Here is a 16,807-nt window from a genome sequence, read left to right as displayed (position 1 = left end):
TGTATTTGATTTTGTTGTTGCTGTAACAAATTTAGAAACTGATTAATCCATTCATTTGAATTTTTGCTAATAAATTACTTGTGTAGTAATATATGCAGCAAAATTGGAATAACCGGAAGTTACATAATTGCTATATTGGGATTTGAACTGTTGTCATACAAATCCTTTTAAGACTTCAGGGAACGAAATTGTGCATTTTTTTGGCAATTTTTGATTATTTTTTTAATATAAATTCCAACAAATAAAATAAAGGCTCATTTCTATTTACAATTGATAACCTCTTACACAATTTGTTACATATTTTTACATGCGATGGTAACAGATGTGGCAAAATATTTGACACATTTAAAAAGTTATGAAGAGCTTTCAGCCACTAGTTGGTGTTCAAATCTGAGATCGTGCCTTTCCTGAATAAAAACTAGACCTCTGTCCACTTTTTTGCTTAGTGAGTCGAGTTTCCAAAGAGTGTGTGTTGGGGTGAGCTGCTCCCCCTCTTTCCACCGCATGTTTTCTAGGCTGCAAAGTGGAGGACAGAGAGGGCTTTTTGTGTAAGCAGCCAAGTTCAGTCAGCCATACATGCTGTGGACTGGCATTCGGTGACTCGTTTCTCAGACTGGGCAGCGAGCTGCTGCTGTTGCAAGTGTCCCTCTGCTCAGAGACTCAAGGTCAGATTGCCAAACTCAGTCAGAGGACGTGCTCCTACTCGGCAAGTTGTAGAGAAAAGGCTCCTTCAATCAACTACACCTTTTTTTATTTAATGGCTTTCTGAAGAAGCTGCTGTTTTCAGTGCATACTAAAATGCCAACTTAACATTAAGTGGGGATAATTTCAAAGACAGTCCTACTAAAGTGAATACACAGCACAACGTGTATATAGTGGCTGCTTGTCAGCAAAAGCCCTGCAACCTGGCAGCTTATGAGGTCATTTTAGAAAATGCTTTTCCCACTTATGACCTCTGATAAAAAAAGAAATGCTAATATAACTTTCCTTTATTCACACTCATTTTAAAAATAAAGTAGTAAAACCTTCTTTTTTGCATACATGTGAAAAAAGGGGTGTAGTATAACTTGTATACACCCTGTGGTCATGTTGAGAACAACTAAAAGAACCTGACAGTTAAAAAAAAGACAAAAATATCTAACTATATACAGATAAAATAAACCAGACACATCAATAAAATATCATTTGTATAGTATTAGAAATAGCTAACATTTGACTGATCTAAAGAGGATAAATCTGCAGGTCTGAATAAAACATGTTTAAGTGGCATTTTGTTATTACTGTGTTTTTATGTATTTTTCCATTCATATATTACATACTCATCAGTTCTTAGTAACATCTTGTTGGTTTATTGTCTGCAGGGTTTTATTCATATGACCCAGTAGGTGTGGCTTTGTTCTTTCAATGCGAGGCAACAGTGATATAGCATGTGTATTAAAGTTTGAGTTTCCTGTATTTTTTCATAACATAGATCGCTGCAGCTGTGGCACCTGACTCAGATGGAAGCACTTTAGTCCACGATAGCAAAGTGCTGCCCATCTTACATTTTTGGCTGAACAATATATATATAGCTAAAACACTTTTGGTTTTGCTCCTTTAACTGTGTCCAAATTAGGTTTTTTTCAACAATATCAGCACATCCCAGAGCTGGAGGTTTGCTTGTAACCTTACATCAACAACAACAACAGACATAGTGTTCATAACATCCAGTAAACTACCTGGCATGATAATTACTGGCAGTTTTAAAGCTTATAGTAGTTTTCACTCAGAGCCTCTCTGCCTGTCCTACGCTAGCACACCACTGTATGTAAATCTGTCAACCACAGCTCAGAAATGCTGGGTTTTTAAGTGCACAGAGGAAAGGAAGGGTGGATGACAGGGTATTTCCTGAGTAACTTCACCTCAGATCTAAAAAATGTTGAAACAGATAAGCACTTCCTCTATGTTGTCACAGCTTGTCCTCCTTTGGACGTGCACAGGACGTGATCTCGCTTTCGTAATGTTTTGGAAGTTGTATTGTTTTAAAGCCTAGTCCATTTATTTGATAGCTACTGAGACAGACTTAAAGCACAGGGAAAGGGTGAAAAGACTTAACATGTTTGATGGAAAAGCTGCAATGACTCCATGTGATCTTTGAGCAAAGAAGCCTGCAGGATCATGTGACAATAATTGACAGTATGTCTGTGAGCCGTTTCAGCACAGAGAGAAAGATATTGTGATCCAGAAAATCATCTAAGTCACTTCCCAACCACTGAAGACGCCCCAAACAGGAAACATATTATGCCTCCTTTCTTATTAAAAGGCTTTCATGACTGTGTTACTGTTAAACCACTAAACCACATGGACTGAGCATGACAGCTGACATACACACATTCAGTCTCACCCTTGTGGTGAAAAAGAGCAAAAAAAGTCTTGTGTCCTGTATGACATTATAACTTCTCTGTTGTCAGTATTTTTTATGGTTACAGTAATGCAGCATGGCTGTTACTGGCAAGCTTGTGGAAGCTCAGATGGGGTCATGTGTTTACTAGCTCTTTGTCCACATGAAGGTAAGGTTCAAAACGCGGTAGAAAGCTTTTTCATGCTGGGTGTTGTGTCTGTTAAATACACAACAGCAGACAGAAAAGTAAATTCATTATTAAGCTCTTCAAAAATTCTCTATTCACTGTGCTGTGTTCACCTTTTTTAATTTGTGCAAATGCCAAGACGTAAGAATGATAATGTGGGAATTTTTACAAGATTTTTTGGGACAGTCTAGCTCTAAAACCTATATTTAACATGTGATCCTCTCTTCTAAAGTATCACCTAGCTAACAGTCAATCACACTTCTCAGTTATTTATACTTAATATATCAAACATATAAAACAGTTTCAGTCAGTGCAGCAATTTGTCATTGTGATTTTTTTTTCTTTATACCAACACTGGTTACTATGCAATACATGAAAATGAAAACTGAATGAGGACAGGGAGCTAAACTATGTTATTTCAATTGAGTTAGGAGAGTAAAATCCTCAGATTTAGTCAGTGACAAGCCCGTGGCTTATAAGACCAAACTGGTAAAAGATTCAAAGGAGAATTTTAATTCTTTTGTGTAGGAATTACTTAGGGACACTGAGATCCAAAAAGGCAAACGGCCTGCCACTCACGCTGCAACAGCAGTTGTAGTTTCCTCAACGGTCTGTCGCTGCTCTAAAACGGCCAAAGCCACTTCCCACCGGCAATGGATGGATGGAGGGATGGAGGGATGGATGGATGGATGGATGGATGGATGGATGTTACTTTGTCCAGACACAACAGGCTTGCCATTCTTTCTTATACCTGCTCTACAACAGCAACTGCCGATGAAGAACGTGCCATTCTCTTCTAGCAGTTTATACTGCTCTACAATGACTAAACGATTAATCATCTAAATCAATTAAACAGCCCAGCTGAGCGGCTATGCTGAAAGGATAAAGTTAAATTAAACAAAAGTTTTGCAATGAAAGACATTTATTTTTATTGTGATTTTACCATCATATGTTGCCAAAGTACATCACAAACCAACGCAAAAGATCAAACTGATTTTGTAAATATTGTTTCATATACTTTCACTATGTCCACATTTGACAGTGCAGATTAATCTGTGCAAACATAAGCATTTTTTGTTGTAAACATGGGTGGTTGGTACAAAATTTGCACAGGCATTAGGAGTTGGCCCTAATCTGAAAGTTGGCACTGTTATGCTGCCCATGGTAATGATTAATTTTTGTGAATAACAACCGAACAGATTTTCCATCTTGCCGGGGTAGTAAACCTCTCTCGTTTATCTTCTCCTCCTGCGTCTCAATCACTGTGCGCTGTAGTTGGTGCTGTTTGTCCCTTGCTGGCAGTTGTAGTTTTAAGATGGCAGACCATCATGGCGCTGCCCTACCGGCTTACCCGTCATATGGATAAACAAATCTAAAATTCTTAGCTTACAAAAATGTGGCAGATCAGTAGCAGATCATTATACACCAATGATAACACATATATAAATACAGACATCATTTTTGGCCAGTAAACAACAAAAAAAGTTACACAAAGTCCCTTTAAACACTACAGATTTTTTCAAGGACGTCTAAAAGCAAAAAAATATTTCTTAATCACTGATGGTTTTTTTTATATATAATTATATTTACATAATTTGTTTAAACAATTTTTACTTACTGCAATGCAGCCAAACGTTACAGAGGGAATAGCAAATGGCCAATAAAGGAGCTGTGGTCATTTGAATTATCAAAAATCCAGGTGTTTGCCCTCAGTCTCATGTACACCTGATCTCCTAATTCAAGTTGCAGAGTCATGCCATTGGTTGCAGTCTCATGTCGATTTCCAGCAGCATGGTTGTACACAGTAACCATCTGCTCTCCATTTTTCATCAGTTGCAACCCCATTGGTCTAGATGATATATTATGACCAGAGAAGCTGAAGTAATAGACTCCTTTGACTGGAGCAGTGAAAATACCTGTAGATGATTGATACAGTCACACCTTTTCTGAAGTAATGCATGTTATTAACCCATAAATGTGTAACAACATATTACCATGAGAAGGTTACCTGTTGCAGGGCTGTATGAGCCTGTGTTTATGTAGACTTTCTTGTAAGTTAACGTGATATCTGTATTGAAGGGTCCAATATTTCCAACATTGCTGATAGTTGCTCCAAATGCTACCCGATTACCTCGAATTTACATGAAAATAAGTGTTATTTATATTTGAATTGTTTTTAAATAGCATGAACAGTATACACAAAGACAAACAAGAAACATGTTCCTCTTACCTCGAATCTCTGATCTCAGGTCCTCTAACTGTTTCTGTGTGTTTTTCAGTTTGGCCTCCAACTCTTTTAGGATGACAAGTTGCCAGTGGTTTTTCTGGCTTAGTGTTGTGTCAGCATCACAGACACATTTAAACTCATTGCTAGTACTTTCAGGTTCATTGGCATCTCCCACTCTTTGATCTGGGACCTCGGCTGTACATAAGATGAAGACGTAAGTTAAAACTGCTACTGAAGACAGCATCATGACTTACTTCTGTCTGTCGGCATCCGTTCTGTATCAGTTCTCCTCGCGATGCGTTATATACCACACATAGAAGGAAATGCCCTTGGTTTTCAGGATATTTACTGATCAAAAGTTAATCTTTTATCACCATCAACAAGGAACTTCACATAATTGTGTATTTCTATCATTCTTATCTTCTTACAGCTTTATTACCTTACAGCTGTCTTCTGGAGCAGCTGTAAGGTAATAAATAAATAAATAAGCAGAGAAGATCTTGAAGCACCCACTGGAAAGAGTTCAAAGTGTAGAGTCCCTACAGATTCAGGTTGTTTTTTTCCAAAGTACAAACAGGCAATGTCTTCAAGGACTTCAAGTAAGTTTATCTCATGTGTGTTGGACAGGGCCAAGCTAAAAATGATCCAGGAGGCTCAGATCTTTGCTGTTGCCCATCTGTAGAAAGTAATGAACATCTTTGCTTTCTCAGAAAAAGTCTCACTCTGTTTTCTTGACTGGTGAAGTAGTGTCAATGTGCCATGTAAGGATTGTTGAGAAATTATGTCCAGATACACTCTCCACAATTTGTCTCCATTCATGATATTGTGATCTGGCTAGTTCTTTACTCACTGTTAAGAAAAACTGGTGTTATGCCACAAGGAAGATTCGGCAGTTTCTGGATCGTCTCTCAGTTGGGCTATTGGATCATCATCAGGTCTTTTCCAAACTCAAAATTAGGAGATAATTCTGCAAGACAGTCATGCAGGGGGAGAGAGTAGGGTGGAGCATAGTACATATCTTTCTGATGTGTCAGTACTAAGAGTTACCATGAAGGACCAGGTCCAGTCTCACTATCTGCGTTGGCTTTGTCTCTGATGCTTTCACAACAGTGTAGAATTGTACAGACATCAAATGACACTTAGTTTGCATACAGATGTTTTTATTAACACTTTGCATCTGTCTTTTGTGGCTTCTATCAAGCATTTAGTGGAAAAAAATTATGGTGCCATGTAAGGCACTGTTTTTTTTTCTTTCCCTTTAGGTCAAAAAGAGACTTGTCACTACTACCTCTCCATCTGAGCTGGATCATGGAGAATTCATTTGTGAGCTTTGCAAGGCAGCACTAAAACAGGAAAAATGCCAAAGAGGCAAACACTTTCACAATGCATTGGCATCCGTGTGTTCTCTCTCCATGGTGAGTCAGGATGGTGTGAAGGGCTCAAAAAAAAAAAAAAAAGAAAGACAGAAAAGAAAAAATGCATCCATTGTGGGTCGGTGTGCACTGTCAGTAAAACAGTGTGAGTCTAAAGTGACAGAAATGTTGGCTTTAATGTAGGAGAAGAACAGCATTTGAGAGCACTTGTTATGAAGCCCTGGGCTACCTTTGCCTGAGATGGAGACAAACTACTTTACTGCAGTGAAAGGGGTGTAATAATTGAATATTATGAGTCACACATACACCTGTTAAAGCAAAAGCCAACTCACAACTGGTGCATTCATTTTCAGTAGAAATCACAATTTCTGACCAAATATTTGGTAACAAAGTCAATAACTTGGTGAGAAGAACCTGGGCATACTTTTCCTTCTTTAGGTAAAGGATAAAAAGTCAGAGAGTCTTACTTTTGATAGGCTCACTGAAAACCACAAATACCTAATCTACTGTGGATTTTGAGGAAATAAAACTCTATGCAGCTCCGAAATTAAAAGATTTAATCCTGTTTAGACTTTCTGTGGTGTGAGGCATAAGTGTGTAAAATGTCCATTGCTTTTTGGACCAAAACATTAATTCTCATATGACCGTAATTGTTGTGCTTTATGGTTGTTGTAAGGTTTAGTGGTACAGAAAAACATGATAAGAGGACGCAAAAAACAAGATAAGAAGATAACGAAAGATAAGAAAATGCACAATGAAGCATTGCATTTATTACAGCAGTAAAAATCAATCAAACGTGACAGATGCCTTTATTTATGATGAAGCTGGATAACATCAGCACTCTACATTTGATGGTCTGATTTTCTTTTTTTGCCGTTCTGCCTACAGACAAGTATCGATGAGTCACCGGTCTTGGAGGGAACAGTGAAGAAAAGCCTATCCAGGGACTGAAATAGAATAAATGCTCTGCCTCCACACTGCTTGCTGAGTGGGAGGATGCAGCAGACACAGAGGTGCTGTCAGCTCCCTCATATTCATCAAACACCTTATCTCCCTTTTCATTACATGCACTGATATGCTCAGACCTGTGAATGCGTGTTGGTTGAAGCTGGCAGTTTTTCTCTGTGTGCTTATTTAATATTTATCACTGTTTCTAAAAGACTGATTGGTCCTTTTCTGGAGTCCCTGTAAGCATAAAGTGATACAGAGGTAATTTAGATTCTCCATGAGGAAACCTGAGCTATTCTCCTCTCCATCCACAAGAGGGCAGGCAAGTACAACTTTGAGATTAATCAGAGCCTAGACAGCTGAGCTAAGCTGCAAATCTTTCTATCAGTCCAATACCAAGTAAATCCAGGGCAAGTGTCTCTGATGCCAATACTTTTTGCTTGAAATTTCATGATTTTGCCTTTAGTTATTGATCGTGATAATGATCATAATCAAACACAGATTTTTGTCAAATAAAACAATTTTTACTAACAATCTTAATGGCACAACTTTGGCTTTTTGCACACAAAACCCTCTGCAAATTTCCCTATTATGAGAAGTTATTAAGCTTTACAACTGATAGCCAGGGTAAATAATGTTTGTGCTGTTATTTACCTGTGCATATTAAATCCTAGTGAAAAATGCCAGCCTCATGTCAAATTTTTCTAGATTCCTCTGTCAGATTGTAATGAAAAAAATAAATATTCTCACAGGATGTTTAATAGAAATACTCATCTATTTCAGCCTATGTAGAGGAACACAAAAATATGTGCACCCTTGGCTGAAAGTGTCATCACTGTTAAAGGTTTTATGTTTCTTTTATAACTGTAATATGGTTCTTGCTTCAAGAATTTGTTGGTATTTAGAGTAATCCTTTGTCCCTACCAGTGAAATGTTCTCTGAGCCTCTGGATGCAAAACAAGCTCATGGGATGATCCATGCAGCACTGTGATAAAAAGTTTGAGGGGTCATCTTTTCATTAAATTCTGCATTCATTTTTCTCCACAATTCATCACTCCAAAGGACTTGTTTTCTATTTAGGCATACAATAATCCACCAGTCCAGATGCTGCTAAATATCTCTGAGGATCTTTGGCAGCCAGCCAGCCAGTCAGGTGGTTTCCTGTTAGGAATCTTGTGATAAATTCTCCCCTCCAGACCTCAATAAAACCTCCAACATTTCTTCTTTCTGTCAGTTCTTTGTTACATTTAGACAAGGAGCAATGACTACCTGAAAACACTATATTTATCATAGCCTTCTCTTGGTTTGTGGACATAAATCATTTTGATTTTCAGACTGCTGTGCAGCAGAGAAATCAATGGCCTCTGAGCATCAGAAGTAGGTTTTAAGGTGGAAAAACATTAAATCATTTTATGAATTTATATTGGCTGGGCTCTTTTAATTATGTGTGAAAACTCTATAGCCTCAACACATTAGTAAGGTCAGACTTCTTCCTGATTCCCCTTTTTCCTCCTTTTCCTCTGTGCTTTTTAACTACCATTTTTAGTCCCTTTACCAGTGGGTGCCTTCTTGCTGCAAAGCTTGGGACCATAAAAGTTATGTTACTTGATAGAGACCCAGTGGATGCAGAAAGGCTGATCTAAGAACAGCTGCTGCTTTTGCTCTGCATGCAGAATTCATCATGTGTGATCCCCTTCTGTCACAGAGCAATGGCATTTCTCTTTGTGCGGCTCTGCATATGTGTAGACATATTTTCAGCTGTTAGAGACCAATTGGGATCATGACATAAATATTTTCAAATATATGCCTCCTTATGAAAGTGTGATCTCATTTTAATATGTGTGCTTTGTGTGCTATTGCTAATGTTCAGTTGCAAATATTCAACAATTCTCATTAACTCTTCAGGTCCTGCAATGGCCTTGTCATTTAAATCTGTTTCTAATCACAGAAACACACAAAGTAAGACATGAAAGACGTGATGATAATTAGAAACAAGTATAGTTATGAAGTCAATTGAAACATATTATCTGTAATACTGATGAAAGCTAAAATGTCCTTGGATCAAGTTTTCACAATTTGCTTCATTTTAAATGTTGTAGGCAAATATAAATGTTTAGCATTGACTGATGCAATTTCAAAAACATATTCAGCCATAAAAGTTTATGTTCAAGTTTAAGTTGCGTGTAGCTTTCGGTTCAGAGGACCTGCTCTCATCTGGACAAATCAGGCATAATTTTGAGGATGATTTTCTTTGATTTCTCAAGCGCTTTTAATACAATTCAGTCGCTCTGTTATGTAAGAAGCTCCATAAAATTCCAGGTGGATACCTACACAGCCACCTGGATTTATGACTACCTAACAAACTGACCACAGTTTGTGAGACTGAAAGGTTGTGTGTCTGAGCTGGTGGTCAACAGCAATGGTGCACCACAAAGGATCTTTGTTCTCTTCACACTGTATGCCTCTGACTTCCAGTTCAACTCTAAGTCCTGTCATCTACAGAAATACTCTGATGCAGCTGTGGGTTGCTGGACGAGAAGCTGAGTACAGAGAACTGGTCGGTCAGTTTGTGAGATGGTGTGGTAACAATCACCTCATGTTGAACACAAACAAAACAAAAAAGATGATTGTTGACCTCAAGAGGAACAAGAGCAGCAACAGAACCAAAGACTTAAAGAAGCTGAACAAACTCATCAAAAAAGATATTTCTATGTGGAAAAATAAATACAGATTCAGAACCTTGTAGAATCACCTTTAACAGCAATAGTTTGAGGTATAGCACTCTTCGTTATGGCCAAACGTCTCCAGTAAAAAAACAAGTAGCCGTTCATATTTTTGACATCAAGTCAAGGTATTTTTTGGCAGAATTACTTGCTTCCTGTTGTAGTCACACTTGGATGAGTCACTGATCATGTAGAAAACAGTGGAAAAAAAACTCACAATTCCGGGCATTGAAGTACACTTAAAGCTATGTATCATCCCCTCACAGAGACACTGAGTGGGAGGGCACAGCAGACAGCGGTGCTCTCAGTTTGCACATCTTCTAATATCTTATTTTCATTTTCATTACATATAATCATCTCAGACCTGTCAATGACTGATAGTATATTGGGATAGTGTGCAGGTGGGGGTGGGGTGAGGTAATAACAATAAATAATAAAACAGAAACAGGGAAACAGAAAAGTGCAAAAATATAATAATAACATTGTTAATCTCTTTAAGCACTTTAAATTGTTTTGTACATGATATGTGCTATACAAATAAATTTACCTTGCCGCTTCATGTTTGATATACTGATGTGAAAAGGGCAGAAGAAAATTGATCATCTGCTTTGCCCACTAGAGGGCAGACAGGTATAGCTAACCAAGAGGATGTTATTCACATTTAAGTCTACATAATGCATGTTATTTATGCAAATATATTAATATTTTGTGATGTCTAATAAATCATTTTGCCATTTCCATGACCAAATTGCACCTACTAGTTCTCTGGTTTATGGTTTCTCATTGATGAAGACCCAGATACAGAACACTAGTTCCAATCTGCAGAACAAGCAGGAAGCTGTGGAGGGAAATCCAGAGGCAATACAGACACACTGGACCAATGATGAAGTCAGGACCTCAGCTCATCAATGGCAGGACAGGAGACGAGGAAGTAAAGGTAACTCTAGTGGGTCAGGGAAGTGAAGCAGGGACAGGGCAGAAGGTCTGACAAACAAACCTCTAAAGGCTGTGCTAGAGTCTGTCAATGTCCTGGATGCAGGATTTTTGTTTTGTTTTGTTTGTCTCAGTAAGGGCTTAGCTGACAGAAGGCCCTTCAGAATGAGTTGTAAGAGACAGAGCATGTTCTTGAAGGTGAAGGGTCAGTACAGACAGGAGTAATAGAGTTGTTAGCCGACTCTTGGGCTGAGATGTCAACTTTTTTTTTTTTTTTTTTTTGGATGAGTCTTAGATAAAGCAAAATGTAAGACAACCATGAGGGTAGGAGGAGAGACCGCATTGGGATGTGTAGTATGATTGGCTGAAAACCCCTCAGGACTTAGAAGAGCAGCATCAAGCCATTTGTGACACATAAGGGCCAAATGCTGACCCACTGAAACTCTGAAATGACAGGGAGCGGCTCATTAGTTAGGACTGAAGTCTGTATGAGTCATGCTTTCTTTAGTAGGTGTCGTTTTGGCAGGAAGCAATTCTTTAAACGATAACACAGTGGCAACTACAGGGAGCTGGCTGGTTCAGGGCTAGAAGTCTGTTTTCCTGGCAGAAGCCTCACAGTCTTGGGACAGCTCTTGGGACTCGTTGGCCGAAACTGGGATTGGCAGTGTGGCTGTCGACTTGTGGTAAGAAGACATAGGAACTTAAAAAAAAGCATCTCAAGACTAAGTGAATTGGCAGGAAACAGAACATTTTCAGCCAAATCATTGCAATAAAAAGTTTGATTTACCCAGAAAAAAAAAAAAAAAGAAGTTTTTCTTCTCTTTTAACCCAGACTCAGTGTAAGCTTCCTTATGAAACAGAGAAACTACCTGCCTCCCCTAACTTCTTACTTGCAGCTCTTTTATGGTCAGATGATAATGTGATGATTTTCCAACGGGACGAGACTCAAGACACGGAATATAAGAACAGGTTACCATCCAAAATAGTTTAAGAGGTGTTGGTAGTTAGTAGCACATTGCATTCTAGAGTAAAAATGTGAGGTGCAGTCGTACTATGCCCCCCCCCCCCCCCCCCCCCCCCCCCTCTTTATAACCTGTACTGTCCAGCATCACAACAGCAACATGATTGTTGGCTGGCTGTGCATAAGTTAAGTTTACCAGAAGCCTGTAAAATCACAGCAAAATCCATGGTATATGTTCATCCTCAGTAAGCGTTTTGGCCACAGCCACACAGTTAGACACGTTCAGTTTGTCCCAGGTTATCTTTGGTTACAAGACTGCCACATCTGTCCATGTTGAGGGTCTTTATTTCTAGTCAAGATTGGCACCTTCATATTGCTCAATTCATAAATAAATGTTAATTCATTTTCTAAACCGCTTATTTTAATTCAGGGTCATGGGAAAGCTGGAGCCTAACCCAGCAGTAAGCAGGCGAGAGCATACACGCCTGACAGGTCGCCAGTCCATCACAGGTCCAACACAGAGAGACAAACAACCATTCACCCCCAATTTAGAGTGACCAGTTAACCTGGCATGCATGTCTTTGGATGGTGGGAGGAAGCTGGAGAGAACCCATGCATACACAGGGAAAACATGCAAGCTTCATGCACTGTTTAAACCTCCCCTCAGCCAAGGCTTAATTCAGCAACCTTCTTGCTGTGAAGCCACAGTGTTTACCACCACACCACCATTCAGCCAAAACACAAATAAAGATCTGGATCCAGTTCCACATAAAGAGGTTAATCAGCTATAATTTGGGCCATGGCCCAAATCCAACCAAATCCGTGACTTTCTGATTTATCCAGCCAACAAACAGACAGTCAGACACTTTAACAAACCATATAACCTCCCTGAAGGAGGTATCAATGAGTTTGTACTGATGGAAGTGTACATTAAGACCTGAAGATTAAAATATTCAGATCTGACCTTTAAAGAGATCCTGATATCTCTGTATTCACATTCGACCTATCTCATTCAGATACAAGGAGTTGAATGTCTGTCATCATTTAATAAATCACTCAGGAGCTTACTGATCAGGTTTCCCTCTTAGCTCTTGCTTGAAATGGCCGTACGTACAATGAACGTGTAAAGAAGATATTTCGGTCAAGTAGACATGTGGTTTTATTTAGCCTTCCCTGACACACAGTCAGGCTTATCTAGCTTATCAAAACAAACAAAATATCAACAAAAGCTGCCTTTGTTCTATAGTTTGTTCTTCATCTAAGAATAAAGTTGACATCACAGGTATGGCACAGCTGTTGCTGGCGCCCTGTCTGCCATCCCCTTTGATGCTGTTTGTGGGTTAAGTTTATTTATATGTTTGTCTGCTGTACTGGCTTTGTCAAAGTATTTTGATGCATCTATGGAAATTGTGTCAGGCTAATACTTGAAATCACTCTGTGAGCCCAGAGGCATGACAGATATACTCCAGCAAAATAACTACAGACAGATATCCCCCACATGATCAGCATTGTATTGCACTCTCAGGGATACATATGAAGGACTAAATATACTGAAGGGGATTTGCAAAAGAAAGAGTCCCATCAACCTGAGTAAAACATGTATCTCAAGGCAGCCTGTAGTGAGATCCCTGTGCCTAGGCAGAGAGGGGGGCCGAGACTGGACCGCTGCCCTAGTTCCAGCCAGCAGAGACAGGGGGCAGGAGCCAGGATGTGCCCCTCAAGTCCCACTAGCTGCCTTCCAGGAAGTTTTGATACCAGCACACCTCAGGAACAGCAGAGTATAGAGGAACCTTTCCATGTGCACAGCCATTTTTTTCAGGCATCCACTCATCCTTGTGGCAGCATGGTCTACAGGTAGGATATTGTGTTTTGCAAAGGGTTGCATGTACTTAGCTTATACTTCAGATAAATACTCTCCAAAAATGCAGCCAATTTGTGCCATTATGTATTACCTTATTTCAAAAGAGGAACCTTTAGAAGGTGAGTTGCAAAAGTTCTGCATTGCTTAAACCAAATTTGGGTTACCACATTGATTTTTCAATTAAGTGCAACTTTTTTCCATCTGCCTAATTAAACAAGAATTGTTTGCCCCCAATATAAATACACAACAATCTGTTTGTTATCGCAAGATTGTATCATTTATGAATGACAGGAAATAGAGATTAAACATTAATTTGTCACAGTACCTTGTTAAATGTCTAATGCTTTTGTAATTCATATCTAATCACCCTTTGAATAGACTTAATGTTTAAAAATACAAAACCACATCTGTGAGTCTTTGTACTCCTTGACTTGAGCAGATTTCAGTACAATTAGTGAAGAAGGGCTTGATGATTGAGCTGATTATCAAAGCAGAGAGCTATTAAAAGATGGGCTAATTAGAATGATGGGTTATATAATTAAATTGTGTGTCTTTCCAGAATTGTTCCTTTGTTTCTTAGATCAGTTCTTTAGGTTTTCAGTGAAAAAAAGTGTGTAGGAAACACGACTGCAGAGATGTTTTCCATATACATGTTAAATAGAAACTATAAGATTGTTAACTTAGCAAGAGGTAGAAATGGATCAGAGTCCATCTGATTTTTTTTCTCTCTTTATTTTCAATCTTTGTGTGCACAAAGAAGACAAAGATTTGTCAGTGTATGTGATAGATTTGACCTTTAGGCACAAAAAAATGTCCCCACTTTGTGCTAAGCTAGGTTAGCTAACTGTTCTGCAACAAACAGAGACAAAAGTAGCCCTTTAGGTTTTTAAAAAGCATTGATTGATATAATATTTGTCATCGCAATCTCGCTTGCCTTTATGAGCTTTAAAACTACTAGGATCTGCCCCATTTATACTCAATCATTAACATTCCTGTTAAAGACTGAGACCCATCTCTTATGGCTCAGATATGTTAAACTTATCTATATTAGTAGTTTCCAGAATGCCAGAATTTCATCGTCGTTAATCAGATCCCATGCAGCCAAGTAAAGGTTTTCATGCTGCTCCTCAGTCATCAGTTGCAGAAATGTTTTTAGACTCAGTGGTGTGTGCTTTATGGGGTTTAGCTGTGTCATTTATGTAATACGTAATTATGTTCATCATAACTACAAACTTTATTGACTAGAAAGTTTTCATTTAAAATGAAATGTGCATTAACAAAGTATCCAATCCATCGCAGGACCACATTAGATAATATATATGATATAATTATATGTTGTACATATATGTTTGCAAATCAAAACAATGACATACAAAACAGAAAATCCCAGCTTAATTTAACCCAGTGTTTCTCAATCCTGGTCATCAAGACCCATTTTATGTTTTAGAGGTAACCCTACTTTAACACATCTTAGTTAAATAAAGGGATCATTAACAGGCTGCAAAGAACTTGATGAGGAAGTTCAATAATCTGAATCAGGTGTGTTGGAGTAGGAACACATCTAAAAAATGCAGCGCAGTGGGTTATGAGGAACTGGATTGAGAAACACTACAAAAATTATTCCTGTCTCATATTCTTTAAAGCATGTTTTGATTGCATTAGAATGCATATCGATCAAACTTTTTGATGTGTACTTCTGAGTTTTATTTTTAGGAAGTGCCAGGCGAAGGTCTACAAAGTTTTTGATGGGCAGCTCAGACGGGGGCACAGATCAGAAACAGGGTGGTGCATAAAAACCCTTAAAAAGGGGTTTCCATTTCAAGAAACAATTTACTGATTATTACAACTAAAGTGGTCATCTAATGTAAAAAAAAAAGCAAACCTTAGATAAGTAAACAGACAATATCTTATTAATCAACAATTGTTTGCATGATGCTACACTGTATAGCTTTAATCACTGCTGCACATCTATACTTCAATGATACAAGAAAAACTTGTTTTAGCCAAATTCAAAGTTTTATCAGTGTTTTTTCAGCATTATTAGGCGTTTAACTTTGATTTTAGTTTTATGATTTTTACATCCTCTCCATGAGATGTAAGTAGTCTGGACAGCAAATATTGTCACTTGCGTAGGCAGTTGTTTAGATTATGTTGTATAAATGCTGCATTATGATCAAGAACATGGCAGTATGGAAGTAGAATTACATTTAGAACAACATAGAGAGGTACATTACTTGCACTTGGGCATCTGAAATTTACTCAAGTAAAGGTCAGTGAACACTGAATATTTGTTAGAATTTGATTGTCTGTTCCTCGGCTAGGATAAGGTCCACATTTTAAGTGGGGGCCATGCCCCCCAGCCCTGCACTGAATTCCATTGTGTTATTTACATAATGACAATAAAGTCTTTCTTTCCTAATGTGATAACAAATAGACATATCTATAACCCAGCACATTCAGAGTGATCTTTTGCCCTGGGCAAGTGTTGGGTGACTGAATCACCAAATTGTTACCCATTTATCCCCAACTTTACATTCAGCAGGTACTTAAACTTTTCATCAAGAAGAAATCTATGAACCATTAAGTGATTCACAACTGGAAACAGATGGATCTGCATTTCTTGCCTCCCTGTTATTTAGTATCACACCATGAGGCCACATGTCTGCTGGGCAATAACATAAGTTGCAGAAGGCAGGGGGCATCTACAGGGGCTGACACAAAAGAGATGTCAGCAGTTGTTTGTGTCACTGCTGCAGATTCAAAGTGTCAGGCACTGATGATAGAAGTGATGGTTCTGATGCTGTGGATGTCAGATGGTTGACCTTGCCTCTTCTGTCAAAACTTCATACAGTATTCTGCTCTTATATGTGACACTGAATCAGTCTCCTTCATCAATATTTTATGTACATTTGCTTATTTGCAGGGAAAGATGTGGAGCTTAATAAATGTGGTCATTCTGAGTCGGCATTAAGACAGCTTAAACAACCAGTGCTCACTCTGGTGTACGCACAGTGCATCATAATGACTTCTACTCTTGGTCTAGTCTGCAGCAGAGGAAAGACTGTGGCCTTGCAGAAGTGTGCTAGTGTAAGGACAGGGAAGAGGGGAGAAAGACAAACAAAAGATGTGAAGAGACCTATATAGGAAGAAGTAATGAGCAGTGCAGAGGTGGAACTGCTGCAGCAGTGATGTCACAGGATACTTGGAAAGGTTT

This window comes from Melanotaenia boesemani, chromosome 8 (assembly GCF_017639745.1).
Source record: "Melanotaenia boesemani isolate fMelBoe1 chromosome 8, fMelBoe1.pri, whole genome shotgun sequence".
Taxonomy (NCBI): Eukaryota; Metazoa; Chordata; class Actinopteri; order Atheriniformes; family Melanotaeniidae; genus Melanotaenia; species Melanotaenia boesemani.
This window is presented reverse-complemented; position numbering follows the sequence as displayed.